The 16166-nt window shown below is 44.6% G+C and overlaps 2 long non-coding RNA genes across 2 annotated transcripts; one reads left to right on the top strand and one right to left on the bottom strand.

Moving 5' to 3' along the window:
* The first annotated feature begins 225 nt into the window (after positions 1-225).
* LOC119718283 (uncharacterized) lies at positions 226-10453 on the top strand. Its single transcript, XR_005269206.2, has 4 exons — positions 226-385; positions 4549-4879; positions 4973-5055; positions 8531-10453. It is a non-coding gene; the product is annotated as an uncharacterized lncRNA (long non-coding RNA).
* Positions 10454-10558: 105 nt separating this feature from the next.
* Positions 10559-14051, bottom strand: LOC140003608 (uncharacterized). Its single transcript, XR_011812547.1, has 2 exons — positions 12384-14051; positions 10559-10809 (listed from the first exon to the last, which is right to left on the bottom strand). It is a non-coding gene; the product is annotated as an uncharacterized lncRNA (long non-coding RNA).
* Positions 14052-16166: the final 2115 nt, after the last annotated feature.

Genomic DNA, 16166 nt, shown 5'->3' on the forward strand with positions numbered 1-16166 from the left:
TAAATGAATTTACCTGCTCTTTAGGGCTACATTAGTTCTGAATTTCATTTATCTGTGTTTCTAAGGCAAATAATTCACACTATTTCAGTGTTGTGTTTTTTTTTTTTTTTTTTGCCTTAATGTTTTAGCATGTAAATGCTTTGCATTCCTCACAAATGCCAGGAGAAGGACATCATGTTTTGGTTTTGCTATGGGTGCTTTGTTTATTACGTGCTGGCAGGAAACTCCACTAGGGAAGTGTTTCATCATGCCTTGGAGAATAAGAGACACTCAGGCCCTAGATCAGCAAAGCAACAAATGACAGACTTTTTGCTACAGTCCTACTGCCTGGAAATCAATTAATTAGATGGTCTTGATGGGCTGAACTTCGTTGACATCAGGGACAGTAAGTTTTTTGGTTTTTTGGTTTTTGTTTTTTTTTTTTTTACAGGGAAGCGCTTACAGGAGGAAGTTATCTTGAGTGTAGTCATAGTGCACAGATATTCTGCAGAGAATGGGTTTTGCTGTTGCATCGTCAATTTGGACTTAAAGCTTTTGTCAGCTGTTGGTGTAATTAACTTAGGGCTGTGCTCACACGATTCCAAATGCAGAATCTGGGCCTTTGCAGCAGCAACTAATTTTCATTCTTGTTGATTTTTAGCCTGGCTGGTGGGAGCTGGGAAATTTTAGCATATGTAATTTGAATTATTTCATGAAACATTTAACAAGGGCCTATTTCATTCTTCACTAAAGCAAGTTGATATAAGAAGGATGATGTTATGGTTAATGTAAATCATAATTATTACCAGGTGCATCACTGAACTGGGAAATTGTGCTAAAAATGTAAGTTTTGCTCCATTTCATATTGAAAAATTACTTTGCAGCCTGACAGCCATTAATCTCTGTTACAGGAATGTTATTCTTTATTTTGGTAAATTACAGAGCTAAGACATAACAAGGCATAAATTATCCGGCCGCAGGAGGCCACTTCACTGAACTGAGTGGGGCTCGAGCAGTCCCTGCTGGGGACAAGCACCAAGCCCCCTACACCTCCTACACCCCAGGGAAGCTTCAGCTGCCCATGCAGCCAAGCCTGCAGCAAATCCTCCCCTAAACCTTGTCTTCTGAACATATCTGAAATTGTGGTGGCTGTAACAGCGCTCAGCATCTTTGCAGCTCCCACAAAGCTGTACCCTGGAGAGATTTGTGAGCTGGGTGCTCCTCATCTGGTGGCATTGCCAAATACTCTCTAAAAATAGTGGCTTTTTTGTTTTGTTTTGTTTTCTCATAAAACAGGGCTTCAGGAAGAGTCCCCTTTTTATCCTACAGCTTCATTCCTAAAGCAGGGTGGGATATCTGGGTTCAGTGCCACAGCTCTGTGCCTTTATTCAGCCCCGGGGTGAGTGGCTAACCCAAGACCCTCTGACTTGTACCAGTGATGCTTTCCCAGAAGTGATCAGCTCCCTGTTGGGTCTGGCAGATGGGGAAATGGCATGGCGAGTAGGACTCTGATAGTACTGCGTGCAGTAAGGTCTCTTCTTCTGACAGGTCGACCACTTGTTGGAAGAAACATTTATTCTAAAACACCTAAACTTCCTCAGAGCAAGGTGCTAAGTTCATGCCGTAATATCAGAGGTATAGAGCTGCAGTATTTTTTGTTTTACAAGCAGAAGAGGCAATTAAACCTGAGTTCCCCACTGTTGAATTATTCAACACAAAGGTACAGCACCTTTTTAGTTCTTTGAGCCGATTCTCCACTAGACTTTTCATGTGTTTCCAGCAAAATAGTTTTGGTCTGTCCAACTGGATTTGCTGTGACTCCAGCTTCTAGGACACTGACTTCACGAGTAGGTGGTAGCACGAAATTCAGAATGCTCTTTACTTTTGATAGACGATGTCGTTCTGCATACAGATGATACCTCCTCTCCTCCTCTCAGCCACTTTGGGCAGTTACTCCAAATTGATGTAATCCTTCTCCCTCTCCGCAATTTTGTTTTAAAAGACATCACACACAAAGCTTAAGGCTAAGCAGGTGAGGCACACATGCTCTCTGGGCATGCCTGTATCTCCAATTTTGCTGAAGCTCAGCTCCTTGTACTCAAATCCCAGTCCAAAAGCCCTAAGGGCCTCTCCAAACCTTTTTATTGATTGTGTGAGCAATATTTCTCAGAATACTCTTTATTAAATCCACCCTCACATTAGTTCTGCACACTTCATCTTTGACAACTTCCCAGGCCAGGACGAATGGTTTTGACAATGTAATGGACAGCCAGACCAGAGAGAAGTCTTTCTGCCTTTAGTGGCCATTTCAATTTTTGTTATGCCACCCTTAGGCTGCTGCGGGCAGCAGACAGGGGCTGGAGCAGGCACATCTGTGTCTTGGCACCTCTGATCTCTTCGCTTGCAAAAAGCAATATTGAATGCATTAGAAGTGCGCAGCGAAGCTGAAGTGGAGCCTGCGAAAATGATGATAACAGCAAATGGGAAAACATTTAATTCTGGATGCGTTGGTTGGCTTGACAGGACTGCGAGAATTTTGCCCAACCCAAAACGCGTGCCCTGGTAGCACAGAGTCAATGAAAGAGACCCGAGGCAGCTGCACCGCCGTGCTGGTGTTCAAAGAAATTGCAGCAACAGATGCAGGTCATGTTGCACTGTGGGCTTTGCTAGAAGCATGTGAGAGAAATCTTGAGCTGCCTTTTACCTAAGCAAGCAAGAAGTGAAATTAAATACATTTCCCTAAAGCTGGTGACTCAGCCCAAATGATGCTCACAGCCTCATTAGTAACTTACCTGATCAAATCTGATCTGCATAGGGATGCAATTACATGCAGCTATCTTCAAATGATTACTAAAAGAAATTATTGGCGTATTCCTTAATTTAGCATCTGGTGTATTATTTTATAGAAGGCTTGTTTCTCCTGGAAATGCACTGAAGTGAAAGGGGTTTTAGTAGGACCGTTACCATTTGATAGCAGGGAATGCTGCTCCACAAACATTGCTCTACGTGCCATTTTCTGGGCTCCTAAAAGAAATGTCTTGTCTCAGCCAGGAAGAACAGATGTGAGAAAATTACAAAATGGTTGCCAAGCATTATGAATTAACTCTGCTGGTCAGATGTTCAGCACCCCTGGTTGATTGTGTGCTAATCTAGGAGTGGAGTAAATCAATCATTATCCACGCTCAGGATATCTAGGTGGACCATAGGAAGCCACTTGATTAATACGCACATCCTCACCTAGATGATGGCTAGCTCTGCAATTCATGGTTGAACTGAAGGCGGAAAGAATTGCTTTTTAATAACCTTGATAATAACCCTTCTGATAGCTCCATTTAGGCATCATTATTGAATAATAGCCTGTGCATGTCATCGAGTCACTCTGACATTAGAACAGAAAATACACAAATACCCTGGTCATGCCACTGAACAAAACAAGAGACAAATCCTCCACTGGGGTAAATTATCAGAGCTGCCTTGGTATTAACAGAGCGGAATAGAATTTCTAAAGAGACACCAAACTAAAATGATGCTTAACCGTTTGATGCAGTGCGTATAATAATGATACTAAAAATAAAAAATATTTGTTTTAAAGCCTTAACTGTCCCCATGCTGGCATTCTGGCATTGCACATCACCTCAGCTCATGTGCCCCGTGGACCTGTGGTGGACTTGAAGCTGCTGCAGGGTGACGGGGATGGATGGACACTGCAGCCGGCAGGGACCTGTGCCTTGCAGACCGCAGAGGTGTGGGGAGGTGTCGGTGCTGCTGCAGAATGGAGCTCCAAAATCTTACCTTGCAGCGATTTGTCACAGCTGCTGTTGTGTCAAAGGACAGCAAGTCCAGAAAGAACATTGCCACACACACCAACAGCAACAGAGCAGAATATTCCTGCAGGACACCTTACAGAGGGAGCTGTGCTCCCTATCAGAACACATTGCTGCACACTCAGCAGTGCCAGCATCAGTAAAACCACAGCGAATTATATCAGCTTCCTTTTGTCTGATGGCATCCTTCATCTGAGCTTGCTCCCAGCACTGGAATATCTCTGCTGGTTCAGGGAGAACAGGAGTGTGTCCAGCATGGAGCTGCAGATACAACTTGTGTGGTTAGCATAACCTCAGCCATGCATGGCATGTGAGATATCCATTTCATGGAGGCTTTTGTTTATTTTTTCCTCCATTAAACCAATTACGAGCTAATCATTTTGTATAAAATACCACAATATGACATTATTAGATCTGATCCATGCAAACCCTTTATGTATAACAGCCTCGGTTTAATTTCATCTGTAGGATTAACAAACAAATCTAACAGCAAAACTCGCGTTAATGGGAGCAAAAGGAATGCAAATAAATGTCACCCATATTCAATACAGTGTTAAATGATGCAAGTTTTATTTAAATATGCAGTTCTGTTGACGTGAACCTAGGAGGAATCTTCATGCTGTATGGTCAGCAAGGAGAAGTAAAATTATACAATCACATTATTGGCTTTTTTTTTTTTTTTGTCAAGTTAACACCCTGTGGTCCCAGTCAATGTCCTTTCCTTCTTTTTTTTTTTCTGTTGCAGCTGTATTAAGTGTGGTATCTGCTTTACGTGTGCACCCATTCCACTCTAGGCACCAGCACTAAGCACTCCCTGGCTGCGCACGGAGGTGAGACCTGTGTGTGCAGCACTGGATCCGTGACAAAAGGAGAGAACAAAGAGGGGAAAATCCCTGCTGATTCATGAGCCATCGTCTGCACTGCCTGAGCCTCCTGCTTGGTTACGGCAGCTCACGGCTCTCAGGCCCCCCTATGCCGATGGATGCTCCTGCAGAGGCTGGGCAACAGATGGCAAAAAAAGTCAAGGAGGTGGTTGATGGAAAAGGATAATATTCAAATCATTTTAGCTCTTCCAGGTGTGTATAACCAGGACAATCTATAACCTTCCTGATTTAGAAAATGGAAGGTATATTTGCTGCAAGTTTTGTCCCCTGACTTGTTCCCTATAGGTATGCCATAAAGTGGAGGTGACAAAGCAATGCTGCAGAAGGAGCAGACTTCTTGAAGGAGGATTTGAAAGAGCATTTGCAGGGTAAACATTTCTTATTGTCCTCGTTCAGAGAGCTCTGGCTCAGTTAGGGATGTACAGTAACAATTTTTCTTTTGCCTCTAAGTCCTTCACAACTTGCTATAGTCTGGTGCTTTGCAAATGCCAGTGAAAAACTCCCCACAGAATCAAATCCCAGCCTTGCTAAATCAGAGATATAAAATGAAAGGTGCACTATAAATCACAGCTTGCTTTCATAGCTCCATTCAGATGTGAAGAATATGTTGGAGCCCCTATATTAAGCAATAGAGCTATGCTGAACAGCTCCAATTCTGCATCAGCTGCCAAAAAAAAAGAAAAAAAAAAAAAAAAAGATTTATCTTAAATCTTTGCATATAGAAAAACTGATACTGATTCCCAGCTGGCTTTTTCTCCTACATTTACTACTTACAGCAGAAAGGAATATTTTGAGCTGACAAGCCAGTTATCCATCAATTAGCTGATGGATGTGCTCAATGCCATGCGTCGTGCAGTCAAAGAAATGGTCACAGCCCTGGAAATGTGAGTTCACACTGTCCTGCCCTCGTTATTCTAAGTGGGTGTGAGGAGTCACCCAAGGGTAGATACAAATTTTGGTGAATAATGTCCCCCCAGGCTTCTCTCATTTATTACTGTGGTGGTTTTGAGGTGTTGATAGAAGACGTGCAACCTTGAAAGACAAGAGTATGACAGGTCCTGACAGTGCACACGGGAGCTCAGGGGAATCTGCTGAGTTTCTCCCTCTGATGGATGCTTGGAAGCACTTCTTGAATCTAACCACAAGGTAGCAGAGAAACAACCGCCTGGTGGCTTAGCGAGGAGTGTTAATGAGGGCTCTGCACACAAGTGGAGGAGTCTTTGACAAAGTTCAAGTGGGATGTTGTTTTCTGCTGGAGTGGAGAGTAATTTTTATCTGAAGAGCAATGCAGGTAGGAGAGGATTTGAAGTATGAGCGTGCCTGATTTCCTGGGCTGAGCACAGCCCACTGTGGGCATTCGCTGCCCAGAAAGCATTTGTGCACAGACCTCATTGTCACCTCGGTGTGACAGCTGTGAAATGTGTCTGGTCGGGAGGGTGGAGGGCTCCTGGATCTGCTAGGGCTGGCTTCATAGGGTTCCATGAAAGCAAAGGAGGTAGGAAATGTGCAGCACCTGGAGAATGAAAGCAGGGACAAGAGGAGCTCTGGTACCTGCAGGATCTGCTCCTCCTTTTCCCACTGTAGCATGATGTAAAGAAAACGCAACATAGGGTGCTGAGGATGAATAATTTAGGGGGAAACAAGGAGCATAAAATCAGTGAGCTGTGAATATGTAGCCAAGACAGCGACTTGAAGCTCTGTCTGTGCATCATTTTCAAGGCAATATTGCCTTGTAAACTCTTATCTCCAGATGTTAATGCTTAATGGGAGCAAAGCTGGAGCTTGGCTTCCTCAACAGTTTGTACAATAGCAGCCTCATGTTCCCATCACCCCTCCATTGTTTTTAGCACATAAAATGCAAAATTGCAATTTCCCCGCTTTATACTTCTCCTGTGCCCTCTTCTCATTTAAAAGAGTTATCACCCCCAAAAAACATTAAGCAATGCTTTTTTTGTTGTTCTTATTATGGGAATCTGCAGTTTTACTGCAATGGGCAACAGTTCTCAGAGACCTGAGCTAGCCTCTGACTCCACGCCAGTTCTTTATGGGTCCAAATTATCGATCCACTTTGACTTCCAGAGGCCAGATCCATACCTGGCAGAAGCTCTGCAACTGCTCAACATGCGCTGAGGCTGCTCTGGTGCTCGCTGGCCATCCTCAGGTCCATTGCTGCTGCTCTGTTGCTGCAGGAGCAACAGAAACCTGTCCTGCAAGAAGACTGCTGTTGTTACAGCTATTTTTGCATACAGCCAGATACACAAAAGGAAACCCCCTTTTTATTTCCATGTTTCTATTTTCAATGAAGATTTTCAAGTTTCAATGAGAGACAAGCACCGGTGTGTAGAAATGCCTCTAATCCAGCCCTACCAGGAGGAGTCCCTAAAGTTCCCTCCCTCATTACTTCGTGTGCACCTGGGAGAAAATTGCCTCTCCCTGCTGGTGGCAGCTGCTGAATTGGAGGGGAGGAGGATTAATAAAAAGAAGTACACAAGAAATTAGGAGAGGATGGACAAAGCTGTGTAACATTCAGCGGAAGTGATTCAGAATTGATCCACATTCCCCAGGTTTGGGAAGAGCAGAAGCAGGTAGTCAGTAAATGCTCCTTCCCTCTGAAGGGCTAGCAGTGGTGGTGGCAGGAAAGTGGTGGCACGACGGGAGCTGGGTGGCTGGTGGCAGCATGGTGTGCTGCTTGCTGCCTGCCAGGAGGGACATCTGCTGTGCCCTGAGCAGGGCAGGGAGCTGCAGCTCCCCTCCTTTGCATTTGGGTTTCCCTTAGGTGAGATCTGCCTTCCCCCAACTCCCCCAGCGCTGATGATGCTGCCGGAGGAACAGAGCGAGGCACATCTGGAGCAGTGCTGCAGGGGATGGTGGTTTCATGCCACGTGGCTCTGACCTTTTCAGTATTCCATATTTTCATGGACTGGCCATTTCTCCTTTTTTTTTTCTAGGCTGCAAACAAGAAAGCAGTGAAATAAGTGGCCAAAATACACAGTGAGTTATGTAGGTGAAGGCAAATTTATATTGAATTTATGAGAGATAGAAGTTTGCTACCTTGTTCCACCCATAAAAATTATAAAGAGAACAGAAAGTGACATAAAATCAATCCATTTCCATGACAAAGCTCATTATGAGCAGAGAAAATATAGTCCCATATTAACTTGTTCTCATTACTGTTCTAAGATTTATCATGTCAAGTGCAATGTGCAAGGGAGGAAAGGAAAACATTCCCTGCCCTTACCTTAAAAAGGCAAACAGATGAATAAGCCAAATTATCCTCATGATGTTCAGCAAGCATGTATTTCCTGAGCCTCAGAAGGGGCAGGATTAGCTCAGAAGGTGTGACTTGGAGGAGATCATCCAGGCTGGGTGCTCTGGGGCCAGAGCAGGTCGCTGTGCCCATGCTGCTGCCAGCCTGGACCTGCCCCAGGTGCCCAGGAGAAGCAGCATGCCAGGGGGAGATGCTACTCGAAGACTTGACAAGGTGAAGGAAACCACTCTGAGCCTATAACACCGTATCTCATCTAAAGGAAGTGTGTCATGGCTATTAAAATGCATATTTTTTATTGTTATTATTTTTAATACTTGTGAACAGGTAACATTAAAGCAGATCATGTTTCAGTTTTTGCTCTATGGCATTTATCCTAAAATGCTCATTGAACATGGCTGCTACCCGTTTCCTGGCAATTCACTTAAATGTAGAAATCCAAAGGCACATCTTGGAGTGGGGAGCTTGGATGATGGAAGAAGAGCAGACCTGAGGGGCTCGGAGCCAGGGAAGGGAATTGCTGTGCTCAGGCCAGCCCAGTTCAGCGGTTTTGGCTGACTGTGGTATTTTGCCTGCAGGTCTCATTCTCAACTCAGCCCCACCAGAGCAACAAGTCCCAGGAGAGAGGACTTTGCAGACAGACCCATGGCTGCATTTGCAGGGCAAGCCCCCAGCCCCGGCTGTGCGGGGCCACTCGGGACTCTGCTCTCATCCTCGCATGCGTTGCTCCCCCCCGCACCGCCGAGCAGATGTGGCTCATTTTGGAGCTGACATCTGGTGCTGTCAGAGTACATAACTGGTACTGATTTGCAATGCAAGCTGAGTACTCTGACCTTTTTGGTGCATTCATAAGAGATGATAGTCTGTGTGCGTTATATAGATAAACTAGTCAGCGTGTGGTGTGCGCGTTTGTTTGCAAGGGTGACAAGGAAAGAGTAAATACACAGAGAGAAACTTGCCAGATTTGGCCAATTCTGGCCAATGTAAAACCTCAGCTGAGCAAGGGATGATGAATAGATGGAGGGCATAATGCCCTGATCAACACAAGCATTTCCTCAAATCAGGATTGCAAACACTGCTTCTCAGTTCCCTCAGCCCCTCCTGCCCATGCCAGCATCATTCCCAGTCCTCTCCCCCAGCCAGCACAGCAGTACTGTGATGCTTTAATAGGGTGGCTGCCTTCATCCAAAATCTGGGAGGGCATGGTGAGGTATCACTGTGGCTGGGAGAGTGGGAACCATGACGGGGTGTCTGTTTCACAGCACAATTCAATGCCAGAAATCCTAGCTTAGCACCAACTTGAACGTGAACTTAGAGCACTGCATCACCCTACAGAAAGGGTAAATCCAGTCTGAAAGGAATCTCCCAGGACAGGTTAGGATCTCCCATATGTAGCTCTGGGATTTATGCTGTCATACAGCTGGAATTGCCTGGGGACTTTGCTCAAGAAGCCAGCTCAAAATCTTCCAGAGATCTTTAGGACAGAGGGCTCCAATCTTGCACTTTTTCTGAAGGCGCCATGGGGACAGGCATGAGGTGACATCCTGGGTTCCCAAACTAATGGTAGCGCTGGGTCTGCAGCTGCCCCATGAGCCCAATGGATAAAACACCTCCCATGCCTCAGGAATTAAAGCAAAGGTTTCCCCACTGCTACCTTCCCAGCCATGTCCTCTGAAGATCTGGCTTTCAGTGATGAGCAGCACAACAAATCAATACAATGGCCTTAAGATCAATGACAAAGAGAAGCTGATTTCTTACAGTTCTGTACTCTGCAGCTTGAATTCCTGGTAGCCAGGAAGGAGCAGACCCCAGGGGACATGGTCCTGGGGCTGGGGTGCTGGTAACACCCCTCCCCATGTGGATTTTTCCATAGCTGATGGGAGATGAGGTCCAAATGCATCCCACCCGCAGGGATGGCAGCCTGCTTTGTGACAGTCCCAGGAGTTCAGTCCCCTCCAAAACTGCTGTTCCCTTTTGAAATCAGCAGAGACAGCCGAATGGATTCAAAAATCACTGGGGGAGAACACAGAGACACACAATGGTACACGGAGTATGAGTGTGTGAACCCCCTTGCTTGAGAAACGGGCTAAAAATAATAAAATGCAGAAGCCTTGTTATTATCACAGCTGAACAGTCCTCTCTGACATATTCTATTAAGCCAACTCTGTTTCACTCAGTTTTTGCATTACCGGCTCTCCTTTCTGGGAATGACCTTTTCCACGCCAGGCTTTGTAAAGCTATTGCCATTCTTCATTTAGAAATTTGCTAAAGTGTGTTTGCAGAAACCATAGATTTTTTTTTTTTTTTTTTCTGATGAATCTTCCCTTTTTTGGGAGAAAGGAACAAAGAATTATGCTGCTGACCTTTCTTTGTATTTAACAGGATCTTTTTCCAAGCTGAAAATCACGCTATTGACTCTCAGTAGGAGTAGTTCTCCCTATCCTGTGTCACTGTATTTATTCAAGGGTTTCTTAAGTACATCTGTAATGTTATTTATATTAAAACATGGTTTGTGGGGAGACCTCACTTTCTCATTCCACTTAACAAATAATTGAGAAACTAAAATAATATTATTAAAAAATAATAAAGAGAAAGGGACAGGGTAATAGAGGGAGGTGCTGGGGGATTTGGCATCCTTTATTTTGACGAGACAAAACATCTCATTTGTTAAGCTGTATTTCAGTTGTTTTGCAGCTTTTGGGGTATAACTCAGGCTGCCCATCTCTCATGCAGCTCTGCTGTCTCCCCAGGGAGCAGGCAGGGAGCAGGGCTCTGGTGTCCCGCGGCGGTGGCTTAATTCAGCATCTTGCTGCTGTGCTGCACTTGTGCTCCGATGGGTGCTCACACCAGCACGGCTCTGCAAGAGACCAGGCGGTAAATAAGATTTAGTCTGACCTCCCCGCTGTATGAAAGGTTTGTTTGATGGCTGCATGTACACAAAATACTCGTTTCATGCAGTCTTACTGCCTGCTCTGGTGGTGTTACTTATTACTTAGGTCATGGGGGTTTGTTGGCGTAGGATTTTATTTGCTGCATAAAAAAGCTACCAAACTGTAACCTTTACCACTAAACAAGTTATTCCAGACACTCTGTCACTTGTCTGAGACGTGTTACCCTTGCAATGCAGTACCTAAGCCTTGGTAATACATAACCTGCACCTGCTGTGCTGAGCAGTGCCATTCATTAGTGCTCTGCGATCCCATCCAGCAGCTCCTGTCCACCCCAAGCACGTCCCTTTCCCCGACCTGCCAAGGCTCTACAAGAGCAATGCTGTGGGCTGGTGACTTTGGTTCCATCTGAGATGTCATGTTGTGGGTCTAGCGAGGAGCTCGTGCCCAATTGCAATTTGCTTTCTCCTTTACAACCTGGCTCCTGGGAGTCTCTCCAGTTACATCCTGCATCATATCAGCCATCGCAGGGATTCACTGCTCCTGATGGCTGCACGCAGGGTGGGGAAAGATCGCCGTAAATCACCGCTTCCCATCTCGCCTGGCTACGTCTGTGATGGGTTTTCATTTGCTCAGCATCTGGCTCACATCTCTCAGCACTGAGCAGACTGAGGCATTGGGTTCAGCTCTTCAGCCCAGTATTCTGCATTGCCTTGTGCTGCAGCCCTTTGCCATGCAATGATGCCTCCTGATTGCCATGGCTTACTTGCAGAGCAGCTGTTGTGGTGCTAGAACTAACTGAGGGCTGTTTCACAGCAGAGCAGTGCACAGATAAGTCCCCAAAACTTCAGCAGCATGCAGGTGCACAGGAGGACCAGCTCAGCCTGAGCATCCCGGCTGGCTTGAGACAAATCTCTTTTGTTCGCCCCCCCTTTGTTTCATCCAGCAAATACAAACGAATCCCCCAAGGACCGGAGCATTTAGACTTAGCATATTTTTGTTTGTTCAGAGCACATCAGTCTGTTGTTCTTCCTGGCTAATCAGATATAGCGGAAGCTAAAACAATCTCAGTTTGTTGTTCCATTTTATTCTATACATAATCACTGTTTCTCGTTTGCCTCTAAATAGCTGCATAAATACACATTAAATGCAGTGACATCCCTTTTGGGACTCACTCCAGGGTTTCTTGGTTATTTTCTCTCTTTGAAAGAGATTAGGTTCTCAGATACTGCCATGTTTCCTGCAAAATCCTCCATGGATCTGTGCATGCAGCAATGGATATTATAATGCTGGGGCCATCCTTGTACCCTGCAGCCACGAGGGTTTTGGGGACACTAAGTGAATGCATAATAATACCATGTGCCCACATGCCATGTGTGAAGGCAGAAAACAGCTCTCAGTCTGGGCGGCAATGAAAGCTATTTTGGACCGACGCTTCTTGCACTGCTCCCTATTCTCTCAGCTTTCTTTCCTCCCAGAGGATGAGAGATGTGCAGGAGGAGGAAAATTTTTAGCACCTGAAGAGAGAGGCTTTCAGACTCACCTGTGTGGATACTTGCACAGCATCATTTCCAGAGCAGGGCCACCCCACAGTGATCCCCAGCACTTTGGGGGCTGCCAGGTCTGGCAGCTGAGAGCAGGAGGATGATGAGCCCACATCTGTCCTCAGAGTCCCACACAGTCACCCCTGTTTATTGATTCGGGCTGGAGGGCCACACTAGCAGCCTCACCACTCTAAGCCAACACATAGATAGGTCTTTGCAGGGTGGCAAAGTGAGAACTGCTATATATTTTTTCCAGGAGAGATGGTAGTTAACTATAAATATTTATTGCAGATTAACTGTTTCACTTAAGGCACGCATCCAAAACATAGGCATATCGTGTCAGATGCACTTGCTTATGTAAATATATGGACACTAAAGCATGCAAATTAAAGCTGGAGCTCTTCATTTCAGAAGACAATCCCAGTCATAAATAAAGCACTGGGACAAATCCTGGCAGTGAACACAGTTCTGCCTGGGACAGATTTATATCTGAGGTCCTGTGACACAGATGAAGTTGGAGCTCAGTTCCTGGTGCATCGTTCCCCTTTGTATTCTGTGTGCTTCCCACATCTCCACAATAATTTGTCATGGCTGGTTATGTCAGCTCATCATGTCCAATATACTTCCGAGGTGCAAAATGAGAGGCGATTAGTGAAGTTCTGAAATATCTGAAACATGGAAACTACGAGCTAAACTGCAGCATTAAAACCTCAGCAAGAAACTAAGCAGGAGCTGAAACTGCTCTGCTCCAGGGGAAGCAGCTGCTGTGCTGCTGCTTTTGGAGGGCCACCATGTGCCACTTTGGCAATGCAGCAGCACGGCATCACCATCCCCTGGTGCCCCCAGTTAGCACACCAGTAACTGTGGTGGTGTGGGCACGGATGGTGGATGGATGCCCACCAGCCCTACCCCAAGCGTATGGGACAGCACCGGGCTTGGCATTGCTGCTCCCATCTCTGAGAGCACACTGGGGTTTGGGATGGGATTACGCTTGTAGAAAAGGTGAACATCCTTTCCCTTTGTCTGTTTTTTTCTCCCCCCCTCCCAGATTTGCACATAGCTAAGGAAAAGTTGCTACTTAAGGACATGGTGCGAGCACAGCGCTAGTGGGCACATCCAGGTCATACCAGTGATATGACAGCGGGTAGGAGTGTGGGGGAAAAATGAAGTCTAAAAGATTATACTACAGTATTACAAATAGAATATAGTATAAGAATTAGCTAAACTAAAGCAAATAGTCTGCAGAAGTGGCAGGAGTTTTGCACTTCTGCAGCAGCAAAACTCCACAAATTTCTCTACGAGGAAACGTATCCCCCGCGCTGCCGGCTAATTAATGGCAAAGAAGTTGAAAACGATGAGAGAAAGCGCAGGGGAATGTGAAAATGCCCTGCAACGAGCACGCACGTTCCAAAGAAAAATAACTTGACAGAAAAACCAGCTGTGAAAAGCCGGAGGTCGGGCGGCGAGGGAGGCGAGCACGGCGACGGCACCGGGCGCTGCGCTGAAGAGCGGGGCAAGGCTGATCCCTAGCGGCTGCCGCCAGCGCTGCTCCTCCGGCCGGCTCAGGGCAGCACATCCCTTGTCCCTGGGAGAAAAAAAAAAAGGAAAAAAAAAGAAAAAAAAAAAAAAGTTAAAATGCTCCTTCTGCTCTGGGGAGCGAGGGGTATCCTGCAGGGGTGCCACTCCCTGCACCGCAGCTCGCAGCAGGGGCGAAATTTGCCCTGATTTTTTTTTTTCTTTTACCTCTTCATAACACATTGAAATGTACTGCCTCTTGCTAAGAAGCTATTTGTGAGTTAACACTGCCACTAATATGTGTTTCATGGAGCAGACTTCTTTCCTGAGTACTGATCTTCTTAACAAAACTTGTACTATAAAATTGAAAGCACTGATGATAGATCTTTCTAGATTTTTAAAGTTTTCTTTGCAAGGGGAAAAACAAACAAACAAACAAACAAACAAACAAACTGTTTCTGTTTTAGCCCCTTCTGTACTTGGTTTCTCTTTATTTTCGCTGAGGTGTCCAATCTTTTTCATCCTATAACTATTGAAATGAGAACACGTGGAAAAAAAGAGAGGTCAAGCCAGATGTGAAGCGTTTTCCATTTGTTTAAAGTAGATCTCTTTCTAGTTCTAACAAAAGAAAGAAAAAGAAGTGGCCTTTCGTGAATAATGTTTACCAGGCTGTTAACACACAGAGATACACACACCATTATTTCTTTGGCAGATAAAGAGTGGTTCTTCTCCAACAGGACAATTAAACTCATTGCTAAGCAAAGCAAGAGCTCCTCCACCTCCAGAGAGCAAAGCCCTTCTTGCTCGGATGTGCCCCAGTCTGTGAGCACCTGCCTTACATTTTCTGGGCTCTCAGCTGGGGTTGCTTAAGGGGCAGCAGAGAAAATCAGCCTTCTTCTAGACACTGCTGCTAGGAAAGAAAGAGTCCAAAACATATTTCAAAAAGTAGATTATTTTGCCCTTTTGTTCAGGAAGCTGTATATACAGACATACAGACATGTGTTTTATATGTATATTTGAAGAAGCATGAATGGTTGAGTGACATCCAGAAAATTATACATAAATATTATTTATTTACATACAAAAATATATAAAATATTCCATATATGAAAAAATAATAATCATTCTAATTTCTCACTCATCACCTATTTTTGTCTACAATACCTTCACATTATGAAATTATAATTTATAATTTATATAATTTTATAATTATAATTGAAACCAATGGAATAAAATAGTTATCTCACAAGGCTGGCATAACTCAGGAGATGTTAGGAAATCTTATAACCAAAATAGATTAAAAATGACCAATACTTTATGTACTTTGAAGGAATTTGTAATGGTGGAATTTACAGAAGTCCTTTTGCCCAGGGTTGTGAGGTACCACCTAAAGCCACTAATTTTTTCTCAAGCTGCCAGGCAGATTGTGAATATACAACTGTGTTTCTCAGTCACTGTACGTATTTGTGTTTTGCACAACGCTGACAAGTGACTGAACCAGAAACCACACATTCAGAGAATCACTTGTGATTATGTATGTTCACATATACTTAATCTAAGGGCTTCCTTTTATTAGCTGATAAAACACATAGTACTGCTGTATATTTCGTGTGTTTCATTAGCAATTGTTGCTTAACAACATCTGCTGATGAACACTGCTTGTGTCTAGAGAGAAAAGCCTACAAACTTCAGAAAATTATTTCATCCATTGCTGTCCTTTGAAACAGACAATGTTTTTATTTATTTATTTTTCCAGATAAAATATTACCTTTCCTTAATTAAAGAAGATATGATTAAGATTACTTCAGATTGATCTAGCACAGTTCATTCAGGAGAGCGTCGTGTATCACATCCTTCCCAACCTGAGCATTTTTCATTCTGCCATACAGCAGCTAACATCCCACGATCTATTGCCCTGCTGGGTGTCATCACAACAACAATAATTAAGAATATTATCACCCAATCCACAACCACTTAAGGTAAGGTGGAAACACCTCACCAGCACACAGCTATGGTGTAATGAGAAGAAACCAAGCTGAGGGGGGTGAGAATTTGGAGAAACATGGTCTTATTTTTTCTTTTTTTGAGTCCAGCACTGGTCTAATTGACTGGCTCCTGCTAAATGAGCCCCAGCACACTTCTCCAAACAGTGCTTAGCTGCTTACATGCTTAGAAGTACACTGCGTTTGGATGTCTTTACCATATTTCCATCCCTACTTTTATGTGTTAGGATCAATTTCATGAACTTTGCTAGGTAAGATGATTGC

The sequence above is a fragment of the Anas platyrhynchos genome, chromosome 13 (genome assembly GCF_047663525.1).
Source record: "Anas platyrhynchos isolate ZD024472 breed Pekin duck chromosome 13, IASCAAS_PekinDuck_T2T, whole genome shotgun sequence".
NCBI classification, from domain to species: domain Eukaryota; kingdom Metazoa; phylum Chordata; class Aves; order Anseriformes; family Anatidae; genus Anas; species Anas platyrhynchos.